General features: G+C 35.9%; 1 long non-coding RNA gene across 1 annotated transcript; it reads left to right on the top strand.

Annotated features, from left to right (window-relative positions):
* The first annotated feature begins 10,905 nt into the window (after positions 1-10,905).
* On the top strand, positions 10,906-11,400 carry LOC130460589 (uncharacterized). Its single transcript, XR_008920438.1, has 2 exons — positions 10,906-11,035; positions 11,115-11,400. It is a non-coding gene; the product is annotated as an uncharacterized lncRNA (long non-coding RNA).
* The last annotated feature ends 7,996 nt before the right edge of the window (positions 11,401-19,396 follow it).

Genomic DNA, 19,396 nt, shown 5'->3' with positions numbered 1-19,396 from the left:
AATCATGAATTAATTTAAATGCGACTGAAATTAAATTAAATTTTGGATTCAATTATAAATTTATATGAGCTTTAAATTTTAATTAAATTTGTATGTTTCCGGTTAGACTAGAAATACAATTTTATGTTTAAAATTAGTAAAGCATATGAATTTATTGGTTTGAGTGGGAGCGTTTTTAGTCATAAACTCTTGATTAGGTCTACAAATCCTTAAGGTTAAAACAACTCGATTAGAATTAATAAGGACTGAATAATTGGTAGATTATTGGTGACCTTGATTAATTGCTGCAAATGTTTACGTGATGCATAATGTGTTTTACTAACCAGCTATGTGGGCCATTCATGATAATGAATGGGTGAATGGTATATATTGTATATGTACTGTTTTGCAGGTTATGAAGTGACTAGTATGGCCCAAATAGGATAGAAAATATGGTCTGCGTACCATTAATTTGAATGTAATTGGTCTAAAGTACCAAAGTTATTTTTCAATTCAAATATGGTCTGCGAACCATCAAATAGTTGTAATTAGTTATAGCTTATCCTATTTGAAGAAAATGGTGCCTCCCACGGAGATTTTCAAGACGGACTTTGAAGTCAAAGCTTCAAGATGAAGTCGGGCCATACTAGATCACAAATATCTTATGCATGTTTTAAGTTATTTATTGTTTTAAATATGTCTTAAAATGCATGAGATCAAAAGCTTGATTATGTTGCATGATTAAGGATTTTAGTTCACTTAAAATCTAACCAACATAGTAAGAGCCTTAAGTTCCAAACTTAAAAATTGAGTTAAAAGGTGCCATGCCAAAATATACACTTGCTTGGATATCCTTTACATCAATCTAGTAATAGTTTTCGCTCAGCGAGGTGTTACTTATTGGTCCTAAAGGGGCAAGGTACACAAATAATTGTGAGTACATGTTAGTTTTGGTGAAACTCAACGATATAAGTAAGGAGTCCTTTTATGTCGTGGCAAAATCGATAGGTTTACCTAATAAGTTCTTAGACGTACCTATCAACCAAGAGTAGTTTCTAGACTATTAGCAAAAGGCTTTTGCTTACCTAAAATGTTTTAGAATTGAGTCGACAAACTGTGCTTAATTCTTCAATGGTTTTAGGGTCTTGGAATCATTTTATTCACACCTGCCGGAACAATAAAATCGAATAAAATGCTAATAACTTGTTTGAATTGCATGGTTGCTTTAATTTCAAGTTATTATTCATGATAAATGTTTAGACTTTGCATGCTTCAATGTATGTTTTAATTATTGTTTATAATTAAATATCTTGCACTGCAATAAATCCTTTTAGAAAGGTAACAGTAAATTTCCTCGATTGGTAGTGAATCCAAGAACGATTCACGGAAATGAGAGAAAGTGAGCAATTTAAAATGTACGTTTCTTATAGCGACTTTTATGGTTGTTTTCGAATATCAAAATCGAATGGCAAACCAATTGGTGCTTGTGAATTCAAAATACAATGTAGTTTTGAGATCATAAAGCATTGAGTTTAAACGCTCAGCTTTACCAATGGTTAACAACCTAAAATCCTTTTTCCATTTAATTCTCGAATGAGTCTAGTTCCTAGACATTCGAATAGATCGATGCTTAGAGAACTTTAGAAGCTTCTGGTAAGATCATCTAGTTGAAACAGAATATTCAACATAAATTAAAATGGTAAAGAACCTTGTTGGTGACATTGGACATGTCTAACAAAGTATAAAAGTCAACACTAAAGAATTCAATTCTTAAGACTATAAGAAAGGGTACAAGAAATAGGAAAACGAGGAACAAATGAAAGGAATTTACGATTCCGTTTCTACCTATAAATTTATGTTTAAAGAGAAGTGACCTAGCAATCAAACTTCCTTGGTATCATATACCGCTTGAGGTTCTTACTTCGGTAATAACTCAAATAATGGAAGCTAGGATACACTAATGACCTACAAGTGGGAAATGAAGCATGGCAATGCTACATTAGTTGTAGGGTCATCTAGTTTGTTTTAAGTCCTTTCAAAGGCTGGAACTTAATGGCTATTTTGTTCCATAATCAGCATACCTAAATTTCTGCTTCAAACACAGAAAGACTCACATTCAGAAGAACAAAAACAATGCTTGTTTGTTTGTTTATTTGAATGAAATGGTCAATTACAGGTTGAGTCAATATGCTTGATTAAAACAAACAACTCTTTAAAGAACTTTACTAGGTTCAAATCAAACCCTTGATTTGAGTTCCATTAAATCTTTGGCATTGTTGCTTAGACCATATCAACAAGTTAACATTCATAAGCTCTATTTTGATGGACTTTTGAAAGTTGGTTGATTTCTAGATCAACTTAAGACAAGCTAGTCTTACTTGTTGAAAGTAACAAAGAATATGAACTATTGTTAGAACGCCTAGACAATAGAGTTCAAAGCTAAAGAAAGATTTTATGACTTTATTATTTCACATGGATTTGAGTGAATATAGGTTTATTTACTCAAATGTGATATAAGTTGAATCTGTTTGGCTAGTTCAAAGATTCAGAAGTATAAATCCCACTTGGTAAGAAATCATAAAGATCTAGGTTAGATCATGTTGATGATTACTTGAGACCAAATATGATCATCAATGATTGTGTGTTCACAATCTAGGTCCATAAGATATGGCATATCTACGTTGGAATGATCGAAGTCAATTAGTACTTGATTCGATCAATGATGAATCATAAAGACTTTTCCTATAATTTCTAAAACAAAATGCTCAACTACCACCAAACTAAACCAAATTCGTCAAAGCTATTGAAAAGTAATTTCAGGATATCTTTTCAATTATATATATCTAAAGAGTTGCTAAACTCAGTGGGAGCTTAGTGTTTGTTATTCAACAAACTAAGGCCCAAGTCTAGATATATGTTTCATTGTGATGTATTCAAATGAGACACAAGGGTATTGTTTCTACCACGAATTTTTGAGAACATAATGTTTGTTTGCTCGAAATAATGTCCTTTTGGAGATTCGTTTCCAAAATGACAAGTGGGAGAAAATAGACCTCGAAAGTTTTCGAGGCGAACAACAAACATAAACGGACATTCCGGAGGCTTTTCGAAGTGCTTCAGAAAATCCGAACTTATTCTTTAAGGACTTTAGAAGTGGCTTTAAAGAATAGATATCTCTTAGAAGACTTTACAAGTGCTTCAAGGAGAACAGAATATTCAAAGGACTTTCAAGTGGCTATTGATATTCTATTGTTTGATGTTCTATACCCAAGTAGGCATAGAATTCAAGTCACTGAAACTATGAGATTCTTCTATTAGATAGTGAAGAAACATAGAGATCAGGTCAATGAAACTATGAGATTCTTCTATTAAATAGTGAAGAAACCTACAACTTGCAGTCAAACTATTATCATTAATGAGTTTGTGACTTGTAAGAAAGCTATGACGAAATCCAGATTCCCTAAAATGGTTAGAGGCCATATATAGACTCAAATGTTTTTAATGGTTAGAGGCCATAAAACATACTCAATGTTTTGATGACAAAATTGAAATTTTGTTGATTTGCAAGAATAGTTTCACACCTATTGGTTGCAAGTTTGTTTTAAGGATAAAAACCATCAAACATGGAATTGTATTCACACACAAAGCTAGATTAGTTGCTAAAAGGTTACAAGCAAATTCATGGCATGGATTGTGTTGAAACCTCATGCAAAAATCATAATGCTTAAGTCTATAATTCAAGCAATGATTGCATATTGGTACATATGGCAATTGGATGACAAAACGCATTCCTCAATCAAATGTTGGAATAAACTATGTACATGGTATGTCATAGGATTTGTGGATCCAAATAAATGCTTGAAAAGGAAAGCTAGCTTATAAAATCTAAGTACAGATTTAAGCAAGCAATTGGGAGTTGGAACTGTATTTTAGTGAAGCTAATAAGTATTTTAGTTTCATAAAATGTACATGATTCTTATAGATGTATAAGAAGTTTAGTGGGAGTACATAAAACTTGATTGGTCCTATGTGTATCACACACATATCTCTCTATTGTGAAATAACATTCAAATGCTAATGACTTAGATTTGAAATTATTCATCAATGATGGACCATGGCGAAACTTAGTACATACTGGGTATTAAGATCTATTTACAAATATCTTATGATATTGTTTTGGATTAAGTAATGGCATTTACTAAATCAAACACGAAAGACTCCTTTGGAGATATTCGACCCATGTGAATAAATCTAAGTAAAGAATGTTTGAACTATGTATAAGCATTTACTAAGTTAAACATCAAAGAGTCTAAATGAGATTCTTAACCTATATTATATGTCAAAGAATTTAGCTGGATTCAGTATCTGCTGAAATTGAATAAGCTAAAGTTACATGAATAGAATTCAATTAGGAATTATTCTGCAAAAGAATTTATCATGTATGATATAATATGAGGATCGCCAAAAACGTATCGTATGACTTTAGGCATGACGAACATATACCAATCTCTATTGATCTAAGTGAAGATCAACTAGATTGAGATCAAGAATACTTATGGTACTTGAAAAGGTACATAGGAATAGTTCTTGATTCAAGGAAATAAAGATATGCTAAATATTGATGCTACACGCATAAACACTGGCAAAGGATCAAGCAAGACCCTTTGGAGTTAACCATTGATAAGGACGAGCTATAGAGCATCGTGTTTTGAAATGGCAACATGGATTGGAGACCATGAGTTGTTGCGTGGGAAATTAAAATAATAATTTCTATGTTCTAAGATATAGTTGGAGAGTCTTCCACATATCTATGAACTGCTTGGATAGGTAAATCCAAACAAAGCATCACTAGCAACCTATACAGTTGAAGTAAAAGTAATTATTGCCTAAGAAGCAATAAAACAGGGTTGTTTAAAGTTCTTCACTGAACTTGGGTAGATCACCTATCTGCTGGCTTGATGGTTCTTCATTGAAAAATGCGTAGAACCACTCTTGGAGCAAGAAAAACGTCTGCTAACTTGATGGTTCTTCATTGCAAAATGAGTAAAACCACCATCGAAGTAAGAAAGACTAGATCACATAATAAACAAACTCGAAAAGATCTTATCATCATATCTCGAAGAACATTCGATAGAAAAGGATGTTAAGATTGGCAAAGCATGATAACTAAACCTATGCAACAAGTGAGAAACAACACTCACATTGTAGCACTGGAAATCAAGCATAGCTTTGAATTCCATGAACTGTTTTAAAGATGGGTTTGAGGCCCATGGTTGTAAAACATTGGGGTTGAACATTTATCATATATGAAATGTATTTTCATATTCCATTTAATCTTGGTTTAGTATTAAATGATGAGTCCCTTCAAATTTGACGATATATTCAAGATAGACTGTCAGGACCAGTCCTGTGACTAAGAAATGTCTATCAAGTGAACTTGAATGTCAAAGGTTGAAAATGGTCCCTGGTCGGAGTTTTCTATAAAATTGGACGCATAGAAAACGTTAGACGATTAGAGTGCAAGATGACTAGTAGTTCTGTTTCTTGAACTATGTGGACATGGCAATGTCATAATCATTTGCATAGATACTTACTTTGGGAAGACTAGTATCGGACAAGACCTATGAAACTTTACTGTAAGAGATGAAAGTCTGTCATAAGTAAATTTCATTAAATTATTAGACACTAAATCCTCAATACCTGAGTGATTTGAGATTACTTGTTTGAGAACTGGTTGCTTTGACGTTGACCAACCGTCGCACCGTAAAAGGAGGCTATAAAGGCAACGCTCAGGTAATCACCTATCAAACGAAGTCTAATCTCAAGATCGCAAGATTGGGATTGTCCTCCCATAAATCGGGATGAGATGCTTAAAAGTTGTACAAGGCCACTCGGAGAGCTAGAAACTGTGAAATGCATGGCCGTGCTCGGATGAATCATAGGCTATGATTATCTGTTTATTTGATCAGTTGAACTCTGAAACCGAGGAACACCTCTGGACATAATAAGGATGACAACTCTTACCTTATGTTCAAGAGCAAGCATCGAGCGACAAAGGAATTAGGAAATGCACACTTGTCCCTAAGGACAAGTGGGAGACTGAAGGAAATAATGCCCTTGGTCCAAGTATGCATTCTATGTTAAGTCTAATAAATGCGGTTCAGTATTAATTAACAAGTTAATAATTCAGTGAGATCAAGTGAGCTGAATGCCTAGCTAGAGGCCGCTTCAGTTCAAGTGGAATTAATGATATTAATCCACAGCTTACTCTTGACTGAACCCGTAGGGTCACACAAATAGTACGTAAACGGATCAAGTATTTAATGGTATTAAATACTCCATCTATGAATATTCGGAACCGACGGATCTTGGTTTCAGTGGGAGCTAAGATCGTCACAGGCAAGAAATGAATACTCCGGAAACGATGATATTGCCGGAAACGGAAATATGGATCGTATCGGAAATATGAATATTATCCAAGTCGTAGATGTTGCCGGAAACGGGAACATGGTACGTATCGGAAAATATTATTGGAAATGGAAATATTACCAGAATCGGAAATATTGCCGGAAACGGAAATATTGTCAGAATCGGAAATATTGCCGGAATCGGAAAATAATTCCGGAAACGGAAATATTAAATATTTGTTCGAAACGGAAATTAATTCCGGAATCGGAAATATTAAATATTGTTCGTATCGGAAATAGATTCCGGAAATGGAAATTTAATCGGAAGCGTATCGTACGAATTAGCATCGGACGAGGCTTGCCGGACGAAGGCCCAGCACGAAGCCGGGGCCATCGCCCAGCAAGCATGCGCGCCACAAGCCCAGCCAAGGCAGCGCCCAGGCCTACCGCAAGGCAGGCCCAGCGCGCGCCAAGGGCCACGGCTGCGTGGGCCGTGATGCGCGGGCTGCTGCTCGCACGCGCATGGGCAGCCCTTGTGGCTGCCGTGTGTGTGTGAGTTTGTGCTCATGCATGATTCCTGAATCTGCAAGAGTCAGTGTATGATTAAATGTCTATTCCTAATTGGATAAATTAATTAAATAGAATTCATGTAGGATTCTAATTCCAATTAATTCGCATCCTACTAGGATTACGATTCCTTTTCCATAACTCTATAAATAAAGGCCTAGGGGTCATAATTTATACACAAGTTTCAAAGTATTCAAAAGTGAGTTTTTGAGAGAAAATTAAAACACATCTTGCTCATAAAAGTGCCGAATTTTCTAAGTACCTTAAGGGCGATTCTAGTTGGTCAATCTTAAGGCGGATCCGGACGTGCTGTTGACTATCTACGGAGGGACGACATTTGGAGTCCTAAAAGACTTGTTCTTGTTCGGTTCGGGCGCAGCTAGGGAGGGCACGCAACAAAGAGTATGCATCTAATTATGCTATATGATTATGTGTAAATAATATGTTGTCCTGGGTTAATGGTTGTTTCCGCATGATCTATGTAATGTCATATGTATCATAACCTAACACTAACGGCAAAAGTACTACCGCCACGAAAGAAGGAAATATTTTGGTGTGCGATGGTTTATTATTGGAGAATGTTTTATATGTCCCTGCTCTAACTTGTAATTTGTTGTCGGTGTCTCAATTACTAGACTGTCACAAGTTTATTGTTCTTTTCACTAACAAGCTATGTACTATTCAGGACCCCAATTTGAGGAACCTGATTGGAGCGGGGGTGCAGTCTAATGGGGTCTATATATTCATGCCAATTTGTGCACGTGGTCGTCCGCAAGCAAATAAAGTGGTTGTTTCAGATGCAAGTATGATATGGCATAGACGTTTAGGTCATCCTTCTATGAAAGTTATTTCTTCTTTACCTGGGGTAGTTAGTGGTAAAAGTCCTAATGGTTGTGATTTTAATTGTCCGATTTGTTTATGGGCAAACAACCCCGAAACTCTTTTCCGTTAAGTTTGAATAAAGCATCTGGTATTTTTGAGTTAATCCATTGTGATATTTGGGGACCTAATAAGGTGCTTTCTAGTTGCGATGCACGTTTTTTCCTCACTATTGTTGATGATTTTTCCCGTGCTACGTGGGTATTTTTGATGTGCGGAAAATATGAGGTTGGAAATTTAATTCGTGAATTTTATGCAATGGTAAAAACTCAATTTGATAAACGAATTAAGATTTTGAGAAGTGATAATGGGCAAGAATTCTTAAGTATGGGGTCTTTCTTTAAGAAAAAGGGGATTTTGCATCAAACCTCTTGTGTAGATACCGCTCAACAAAATGGTCGTGTTGAACGAAAACGTAGGCACATTCTTAATGTTGCTCGTGCACTACGGTTTCAAGCAAAATTGCGTAAGTACTTTTGGGGGGATTGTGTTCTCACTGCCGTTCACCTTATTAATAGGACTCCCACCCAAGTATTAAATGGTAAAATCCCTCATGAGTGCTTGTTTGGCCAAATTCCTTCATATGATTCTATACGTGTCTTTGGTTGTCTATGCTATGCTGCAAATAGGCCACGTGTTAAGGACAAATTAGGCTCAAGATCTAGGCGGTGTATTTTTGTTGGATTTCCTTTTGGTAAAAAGGGTTGGCGTCTTTATGATCTTGATACGAATGAATTTTTTGTGAGTCATGACGTCCAATTTTTTGAAAATATTTTTCCTTACATTGAGTCACTTCCCGATAAACAAAAATTGCAATGGGAGTTGTATTTTAATCAAAATTCTCTGTGGCATGATACGAAGTTCATTGACGTTGAAGGGAGTGAGACTATTGAAAACTATGGTATGCCAAGTATAGTTGAGGGTAGCACTGGCAGGTTGGGTGATTCTAGCAATGTTGATGTTGTTGTTGATGCTAGGCATGGTAGCATACATGATGATGATGAAATAGTGGATGCTAGCCAACAAATCAATCCACACACAGTGTCCATTGGAAACGTGGATAATGTTGATGGTATACAAAATAATATAGTTAATGAGAATGTTGGTCGGGGTCATCGTCAAAAGTTTCCTTCAACGAAACTTCGTGATTTTGTTACCAATACAGTTGTGCTACAAAATATAGACCCTACTTCATCGACTAAGGCTCACCCTCCTCCATCAAAGTCCTCAGGTAAACCTTTTAATATAGCTTGTTATGTGGATTATAATAAATTTTCATTGCGACACAAATGCTTTCTAACAACAATTACAAAAGGTAAAGAGCGACTTCTTTCAAAGAGGCAGTTAAAGATCCCGGTTGGCATAAGGCTATGCAGGAAGAAATTGATGCTCTTGAAAATAGTGGTACTTGGACGGTTGAAGATTTACCACCTGGTAAAAAGGCAATTGGTAGTGGTTGGGTCTATAAAATAAAATATACAGATAAGAGCATTGTTGAGCGTCTGAAGGGGCGTCTTGTTGTATTTGGTAATCGGCAGGTTCCAGGTGTGGATTATAATGAAACTTTTGCTCTAGTTGCAAAAATGGGGACTGTACGTCTTTTTCTAGCAGTTGCTGTTTCTCTAAATTGGGAATTGCATCAAATGGATGTTCATAATGCATTTCTACATGGTGAGTTGAATGAGGAGGTATATATGCAATTTCCTCCAGGATATAGTACGCCTACTCCAGGGAAGGTTTGCAGGTTGCGAAAATCATTGTATGGTCTCAAACAAGCTCCACGACAATGGTTTGCTAAGTTATCCAACGCTTTAAAGGAATTTGGTTTTAAACAATCTTATGCCGATTACTCCTTGTTCAGTTATATCCAGGGTAGTATTTCCATGCATGTCCTTGTGTATGTTGATGATCTGATAATTGCAAGCTCTTCCCATGCTGCTGTAGTAAGATTTAAAGATTATTTAAGTACTTGTTTTCGTATGAAAAACCTGGGAGTGTTAAAATATTTTTTGGGCACTGAAGTTGCTCGAGGTCCAGAAGGTATTTTTCTTTCACAACGAAAATATACTTTGGATATTTTAACTGAAGCAGGAATGTTAGGTTGTAAACCTATCGATACGCCTATGGAGCAAAATCATAGGCTTGCTTATGCCGAGGGGGAGCCGTTTGCTTATCCTGAGCAATATCGTCGTTTGGTAGGACGACTGGTTTATTTGTCTGTGACACGCCCTGAATTGAGTTATTCAGTGCATACTCTCGCTCAATTTTTAAGTGCACCACAAGTGTTACATTGGGATGCAGTATCTCGTGTTTTACGCTACTTGAAAGGTAGCCCTGGCCAAGGGATTTTACTAAGCCCTATGCCTCATATTTCTCTAACGGCATTTTGTGATAGTGATTGGGCGGCTTGTCCGCTAACTCGTCGTTCTTTATATGGTTATTTGGTTTTTTTGGGGCGTTCTCCGATATCTTGGAAGACAAAGAAACAACCTACCGTGTCTCGTTCATCTGCTGAAGCTGAGTACCGTTCTATGGCTGTATCTATATGTGAGCTTAAGTGGTTGAAATCTGTGTTATTCTCTCTTGGTGTTTTGCATCCCAAGCCGATGCAGTTATTTTGTGATAGTCAGTCTGCCATTCACATTGCTAAGAATCCTGTTTTTCATGAGCGTACGAAACATATTGAGGTGGATTATCACTTTATCCGCGATGAGTTGGTTAACGGAAATGTTAATACTTCATACGTTCCTACTGGTCATCAATTGGCTGACATTTTGACTAAGGCGCTTGGGAAACAACAATTTACTTTTCTGTTGCGCAAGTTGGGCATTCGTGACTTACATGCTCCATCTTGAGGGGGGTGTTATGAATTCTAGAGTTACTAGCTAGAATTCTTGTAACATAATGTAACCTAAGAATTGACTAAGACTTGATGTAAGAAATTGATGTAAGAATTAATGTTGTCCATTATGTTTTTTAGGAGTTTCGGTAAGTTAAGTTTCCTATTCTTTGTATAAATAGTTGTACATATTGTAATACAAGGATATACTTTTCTCCTCATATTTATGTGTGTGTGAGTTTAACAAATTTCATAGCCGAGTCTGATGATGATAATGCTTCACCGAAGCTTTTTTATGCTGAATATTCTATAAGTAGTGAGATTCGGGTTAAATATTGTTGTGTCTTGGAGAAGTTTGAATCTGGTAATGATTTATAGTTCAGGTTGTCATTTGAAATAACACTTATTATCTTATCATTTCATTTAATTATACGGTGTTGCAGGGTTTGTCGATCCAAAATATGATGGAAAGTATGGATATTGCAGTTTCTGTGAAGGCACTGATGTGGTTCATCCTAGTCCCTATTACGGTTATCGTTGTGGTAACTAGTGGAGAATGGAGATGAGTGCTGATTCCAGGTTCAGGTTGCATTACTCGTATTCTTGTGTCTGTTCTAGTGAAAGTTCAAAATATAAATTGAAGACTGACTCATATTATTTTCTGTATTCTGCTACATATTTTGAATGTTTGTAATTGACTAGGTTTTTTTATTGTGAAATTTAACTGTATGAGTATGTATGGAGAGTGCCAACAGGCAACAGCTTAAGGGATTGGTTCTCACCTCCTCTCAACCACTTGGTGCGTTATACTGTTATTGTTGTTTTGTTACTTCACCAACTTCTGTTAATCAGTCATTCCATCACGGTACGGTGTAAAGTTCTCAATTAGTGCACCTAATCAAGTGTTTTGGTGAAGAATTTCAAATTCTAGAATTGGTCCAATTCCAAACACAATCCAAAAGCTCATAAATTGTTGAATTTGAATTTACTTTTTGTTACCATGTCATTTGAAATTATTAATCCTCCTCATTTTACTTCCTCCATTCCTTTTTAGTTGTAATTTTTTCAGTTCTTGTGGTTTCTTATAAATTGCGACCTTTCTAGTTTTTAAAACTGTTGTTACTAAATTTATCATGGTTGTTGGACAATAAGTTGCACCATTTTAATTGTTTGAGAAAATTGTCAATCATCCATGGCAATAAGTTCATACAAACACGAAAAAGCTCAATTTTATCATCTAACAATAAACCTATATAGATTGGGAAAAATCATCAACTATAGTTGAAAAATAGCGAGCTCCACAAGAAACATGTCTATATGATACGACTGGATTTATTATCACTAATAAGAAATTTATCTCTAGGATGCTTAACACGAAAATAAACTTCACGAGCTTTATTTAGACTACCATTGATGTCTAGAATAGGAGGAAGTAGCTTGACAAGTTTTGTTCTTTTTCTATTTTTTTCCTCTGAGGGGTGCCCATACTTTTATGCCACAACATTAATGTCGACGTTGCTCCATTAAGCGAAACATGTTGCACCGAATCAGCTTATCCGAAGTAGGAGTCCATCTTGTCTAACTCCTGTTCCAATCAGCATCCTCGTGCGGTCCTGAATAGCACACATAGAAGAGGTTAATTTGACAATGTAGCTCAATTGAGGAACATAAACAAACGTTCTTGAGAGTAATATTTTCCGACAATCTGACCAGGGTAGGAGCATGTGCGACGGGAAAGTCATAAATGTCCGAAATATCAAATAACCAACTTTTATCACCGATGACATGGTACGATGCTGCGGTGTTAATTATCCACTAATTAGTGTTAAACTTTCCATTCAAATAGTTATTGGAAACTTTTGTGGTACCAATAAGGCCTGCAATAGCTTCCCACTACTCCGCGATAAATAATTGGCCCTGGTCCGTTGAATTGTTGCCGGCGCACATTGAATTGCCGGAGTGTGCTGTTATGTTGCCACTTTCGGAGCTTGCTGTTAGGTTGGTAGCCGGAGTAATAAAATCATCCGAACGATCTTGAATGCTTAAGAAAAAAAGGAGAGTCCGAAGCTATTCTTCTAGACGGAAGAGGCGGGATTCTTCACCTCCTTCCATAGGAAAGAACGTGTTTGATTATATTTATGGTTGTGATACCATGTAAAATATAGTTATGAGGCTAAAAAACTTGATTGTTTATTGAAAGGCAAACATGTAGTACAAGAATATGCTCAAGCAGTCAAGCCTACTGCTTGTATTCGTGGGAAACTTGAGAGTATATTTTATCTAAACATTAATACTAGGAAATAAAATAATACCCAAACTATAAAACTATTGACATAAAGTCCTACTTGAGATTCACTTCCGTAACACAGATTTTAGATCTAAAAACATCCGGTTATACTCGATTTCACTCGTTATTGCTTCAATATTTTCCACTTTTTCAATAATTGGAAATTTTTGTGTAAGATCGTCTTATCGGAAAGACCGATTTGATTTCATTGCATAACTAATTGGATTCATTGCTTAACTAATTGATTCAATAGGTTGACTAATTGGTTTCATTACTTAACTTGAAACAAAGACGGTTCTTTTGTGTGTAAGACCGACTTATATAAAAGTTTATACCCACGAATTCACCCCACTCTATTGGTGTGCAAGCCTACAAATCAACATTTTAACCTATAAAATGATGTCATGAAAATATCTACTTATGCAGATTCATCAATAACACAAAGGCGTACTTTAATCCTAAGGGCTGTACTACTGTAGTTCAGTTCAGATTTGAAATTTTCTGCGCATTTGCTTGAAGACTTGAAGTGTGTTTGGCCAATCTGCTTCTCAACAGTCATTTGTCTTCCAAAACTAGAGGCAAACTATTTTGACTTCACATTTGCCAACGTATAATTTTAACTATCATTACTTATAATTATATATTAGCAAAAATTATAAAAAATTAATACATTTAAAATATACATTGAGACAAACCCAATAACATTCTACATAATAATATTAATTTGTATTTATTAGTTAAAAAATATATTGTTAAAGTACGATAAAAATATGCACCTATTTAGAAAAAGAAATATTATCTTTTAACTATTCTTCATCTTCTACAAGGGTAGGTGAGATAACACAATCAAAACACCTACACAAATTCTTATTTACAATGGGTGTACGATAAATATTGTACACCAAAGTAAAAGTTAACCCAAAATGCTTAAAAGTTAAGCTTATATATGTAAAAGTTATCTATTTTTAAGTGATAAATTTTTTCATTTTAGTAAAACTTATTTCTTCAAAATCACTAATAATGTATAAAATTAATCATTTAACCATTTAAAATATTTATCTATCAATTTTTTTTACTAATATAAAAGTTAATCAAAACTAGGTTAAAGTTACAAAGAAAAGAGTTAAAGTTATCTTGGTGTACAATAAATTTATTATACACCTTGTGCGCACAAGACCTTTTGAAACACCTAAAGCTAACGCGACCTCTCACCAAAAGGAATTCCTTTTGTTTCATACGTATTTTGAATAATAAAATATTCTTCTTCTCCTCTGACACACCTCCCAAATCCAAATATAGTAACAGCATGCCTAAGCGGATCATTTGCAATTCTTTGAGTTTGATCACCGACTCCCACCACAGATACAACTCTGTCCCACCCAACACGACTACTATCACCTAATGGTCTATAAAAGCTATTTACTTTATCCATATCTCCGGCAAGATCATGTACGTAACATGTCCCAACAACTGGACTAAAAATTTTCACCTCTTCTTTTGCATCATTCATATTTTCTAAAATCTTATAAGATTCTATGCAATATCTACTACAACGGTCTAGGTTAACACATCCTTCTTTTTGTCGACATTCATACTCTTTATCAGTCACTAAGCCCTTTTGCTCTAACGCGTCAAAAAGTGTAAATTCATGTTCAGGGGCCAACTTAAACAAATGGCGGGGAGATAATTTAGGAACTCTTCCTCCAAAAAAACTCTTTGTTTGCGTCATGTCTATAATCTTCAGCTATTTGCATTTTCCATGCTAAACAATAAACAGCAGCGATGTAACGACAATCTATAATCATAAGAAAAAAAATCGTTTAGACATCAATACATAGTTAATAAATTAAGCCTTTAGAAAAAATTGAAATGTATTATGAAGATAGAAAAAAGATTTACCTAACTGTTTTTCATCCTGATCAAAACCTTCAACGTCCCCATTCCAATAATATTCATCAACAATCTTATACAAATTGCCCTCGTTATCAACAATATTGCTTCCTATGTTAGTAGATTTTTCCATCTTAAATCTACATGATAAAACAAAGTAGTTAAATAGACAATTCACTTAAAATGTAGAATTAGCTTAATTAACTTATTCCTAATTTCTATGTCTATTCTTTCAATTTTACTAGTAAGAGCAACCTGTGAAAATATGTCTATTCTTAATCATCGATCTGTCACCTAGCCCCATGTCAATTACACCAAAGACTAGATCAAATAGGATTTTCATTTTATTTTTGATAGCAAATCTGGTGTTAGATTACACTAGCTTGGGCCTTGGTGTATGCTCAAAGATGTCAAGAACTTAATATTTGACTTTGACCCACCATCTTTCCACACCAAAAAAAAAAATAAACTCTAAACCCTTATCTTATTATGTCAACCAAATCAAAATAATAAATTTCAATTGCACAACTTTCTACACCAAATTAAGATACTCAAACCCTAACTCTTTAAATTGTAAAAACTTAAAACTTAAATCTAACATTCCATCTTTAATTCAATTGAATTTCAACAATTCGAGAAGAGAGGAAAATGTTGTGTCGAGTTTCGGACAACTGTGGGGGAGAGAGTCCGGTTCAACGGTTCTGTTTGAATGATTTGGGGATTTCGAAGTGTAAAAGAAAAGGGAAAAAATGAAGAAAAAGGTCGAACCCTCTCACTTTGGAGCTTAGACCAGTAGAGCGAGTAAAATCTGAACGCATAAATTATTGTTTAAACAACTGGAATTCAAGACTCGTAAAATCTGAACTTTAATCTAATTGTTCAAACAACAGGAATTCAAACGAAAAGATTTAGTTCATTAATATATTTTATACCTTCAAAAAGATTCAGATATAGATCTAGAGACAATGAGTAGGCGTAGCACGTAAATTTGCCGATTTTCCGGGCCGCCGTCGATGCTCCAGACTCCGGTTGCCGTCTGGCCGTCCCTACGGAGTAGAGTCGTAGAGAGTGTAGTGAATGGGTTTCTTTGAGTAGAGTGGACTGTTGAAAAATACGGAGTACTTTTTATGTTTAACAAAGGAGAGGGAAAATGTGTTCGTATGGTGGATCGCCGGATAGGGCAACACAACGGTCTAAAACCGGATCGGAACCGGAACCGAAATCAAGAAAATATGTGGACAGAAGACTTGGCAAAAAAAATTCCAGTCTGGATTGGACCGGACCAGAAAAAACCGATCTGGTCCGGCTCGGGTTTAAACCGGATTAGACCGAAATGATTGGATATACCTCTATACAATTTTCGAGGTTATTTATGTCTAAGCAAAATACAGTTAGAAAATCTTTCAAATATAACTTCTTCATACTTAAGGGAGTAGGGATGGATATAAAAGATCAAACAGTAGGTTAACAAAAGAAAATAACATATGATTTAGCGCATTGTAAAAGATTAATGATTTATATAATATAAACCGGGTAAATCGGTCCGGAACGAAAAATTTTGGTTTTGAACAGGACCTGACCGGAAACCCGGAAACAAAAATTTAATACATTGAGGACCGAACTGAAATCAACCGGTCCGGCCTAAAATTGGTCCGGTTTTGGTCTATTATCCGGTCCGGACTGTATTTTAAACCCTAATGGTGGATACTTGGATGGCGTGTGGGGTCAAGTAAAGCTGTCAAAACAGTTACTCGAGTTGGGGTTCTGGTCATTTCGGGTCTTGGGTCATGATTCGGTCGGGTTATGGCGGGTCACTTTATCTCCTAGGTTCAAGTTGGGTTAATTTCGGGGGTGTCATGTCGGGTTATTTTTCATTTTGTGTATAAGTGGGTGCGAGTCGGGTCTTATTTCGGTCGGCCACAATTTCAGGTTCAAGTCTTATCGAGTCGGGTTTGTGTCGGGCTTGTAGAATTTGATTTTGTGTGCATGTGAAATTCCACTAGTACAAATATTCTCATTTGCGTCGCCATAATGACGTCGCTAATTGTAATTTGTGACGCAAAAATCTTAATTTAACTTTTAAATTACCACTTGTGTCGCTGTTTTACTAACATATAACGTAAATGTACCTCATACGAGGCTTTTTTGTCATTTGCGTCAGACATTAACCAATCTGTGACGCAGTTTACCCCTTATTTGCGTCACACATAATTAAACTACGACGTATAGAATACTCCGCTAGGTTTACATGCCTACAATTATTTCTCAGTTACGGAACACTCTCCATTAAAATTTCCGCCTCCCCTCTCTTTCTCTTTCATCTACCTCTTTCCAAAACTCCATTGTTGAGACTTGAGACATCAAGACATCTTTATCTCTCCTGCATTCGAAATCTCCTCTAAACCATTCTATCCCTATTTGTCTATTTTTCTCGGAAAAATCAAGCTATGCGAAACATGGCACGAAGAGGCAAAATCCTAGATTCAACCGTGAGCAAGACGTCTTGAAGCAGCAAAGCGCGGATTTTCGGTGCGTAGTCATTTCTGCAAATTAGTTCTTCGTCATCAAATCATATGTTTATAACAGCATGCAAGTATGGTGCGGATTCGTTTAATGTTAGGGTTTTTGGATGAAAATTCTGGTTTTATTTGTCGTTTCTAGAAGTGGTTGCGTAATTAGGAGAAAATTCAATACTCTTTACTTGTTGATTTGTATATTTTAGGGTTTTTGGTTTGGAATTTTAGGTGTAATTTGTTGTTTGATTGAATTTAGGGCAATTTAGGACTGCTAATTTGATTTTTGTTAATTAATTTGTCTAAGAGGTTATTTGGATTTCTACAGGATGTGCAAACTGCCGCCACCGCCGCAAATTTTGTGTGTGAATTGAGATCCAAGGTATTTCGTTTCTCCCTCTTCTCATATTAAGTTGGTGGTTGTTTCGATTTATTGAGTTTAATTCATGTCTTTCATATTTCTCACAATTTCAAGCCATGTACTCTACAAATTGTGATTTTCTAGTTTTATTGATACCATGAAATATACTGCATACCTGCAATTCTAAATTTTTGGAATTATGGAAATGTCCATTAATTTGGTTAATTTTATGTAGGCTTGCAATCTGATTTGGTTCTAGAAGTATAACTTGAAATTGTGAAGTTCTTGAGTTACAAATCTGGGTTATTGTTCTTTAATAGTGAGTAAAACAAGATATTGTTGTTTAATTATGAAATAAATCTTATACACTTATACCATATGCATTTAAACTACATAAATATCTACATGAGTATCTCATTAGCCTCCCGGTGTTTCTCAGAAGAGGAAATTGTTTCCTTGTATTTCCCTTAGAACTAGGCTGCGTGCATTGTAATTTGTATTTGTTCCTTAAAGAAATCGCCCTGAGATAGCGAGATATATCAAGTGCAGATATATCGGGTGCAGATATATAAAGTCTTGACGAAGAATGGAGCATAATTTTTCATTTCTTCTTAGGTACTTCAAACCTGTTGGTGCTCATGAAAGTGGGAAACTTGGTGAAGATTTTAAGGGTATCCCGAATTTTTAGGTTATGATACATATGAATAAACATAAATCATGCGGAAAAACCATAAAGCCAGGAAACATATTATTTACACATAATCATTTAGCATAACTCAGATGCATACACTTTGTAGCGTGCCCTACCTAGCTGCGCCCGAACCGAACAAGAACAAGTCTTTAGGACTCCAAATTTCGTCCCTCCGTAGATAGTCCACAGCACGTCCGGATCCGCCTTAAGATTGACCAACTAGAATCTCCCTTAAGGTACTATAAATTTCGGCTAAATAGGGCAAGTGTTTGTGGCTGATTTTTGCTTGAAAATCTTACCTCTGAATACTTCAATCCTCGATGTAAATATGTGACCCTAGGCACCTATTTATAGAGTTTATGGAAAGGATTTATAATCCTATTAGAATACAAATCTATTTAATCATAATCCTACTAGGACTCTAATTAAACAAACTTTATCTATTAGGATTAGATTTAATCATATTACGAATCCCGGTAGCCTTAGGATTCCGAGTAACACACACGAGTGGCGCACAAGCACCGCACGCCCGCACGCAGGCCTTGCGGCCCACGCCGAGCGCACAGCGCAAGGCCCACTCGTCGCAGCCTTATCCGTGCGCGTGCCCAAGCTTCGGATGGGCCTGGCTTTTGCGCTGGGCCTGGTCGCTGCTTGGCGTGTAGTTGTTGCGCTTGGCTTGCTGGGCGATGGCCCGGCTTCGTGCTGGGCCTTCATCTGGCAGGCCTCGTCCGATGCTAATTCGTACGATACGCTTCCGATTAAATTCTCGATTCCGGAATTCATTTCCGATACGAACAATATTTAATATTTCCGATTCTGGAATTAATTTCCGTTTCGAACAAATATTTAATATTTCCGTTTCCGGAATTATTTTCCGATTTCGATAATATTTCCGATTCTGACAATATTTCCGTTTCCGGCAATATTTCCGATTCCGGTAATATTTCCATTTCCAATAATGTTTTCCGATACGTACCATGTTT

This window comes from Spinacia oleracea, chromosome 5, assembly GCF_020520425.1.
Source record: "Spinacia oleracea cultivar Varoflay chromosome 5, BTI_SOV_V1, whole genome shotgun sequence".
Lineage (NCBI taxonomy): Eukaryota > Viridiplantae > Streptophyta > Magnoliopsida > Caryophyllales > Amaranthaceae > Spinacia > Spinacia oleracea.
Note: the sequence above shows the minus strand (reverse complement) of the source record. Positions and strands in the feature narration are given on the sequence as shown.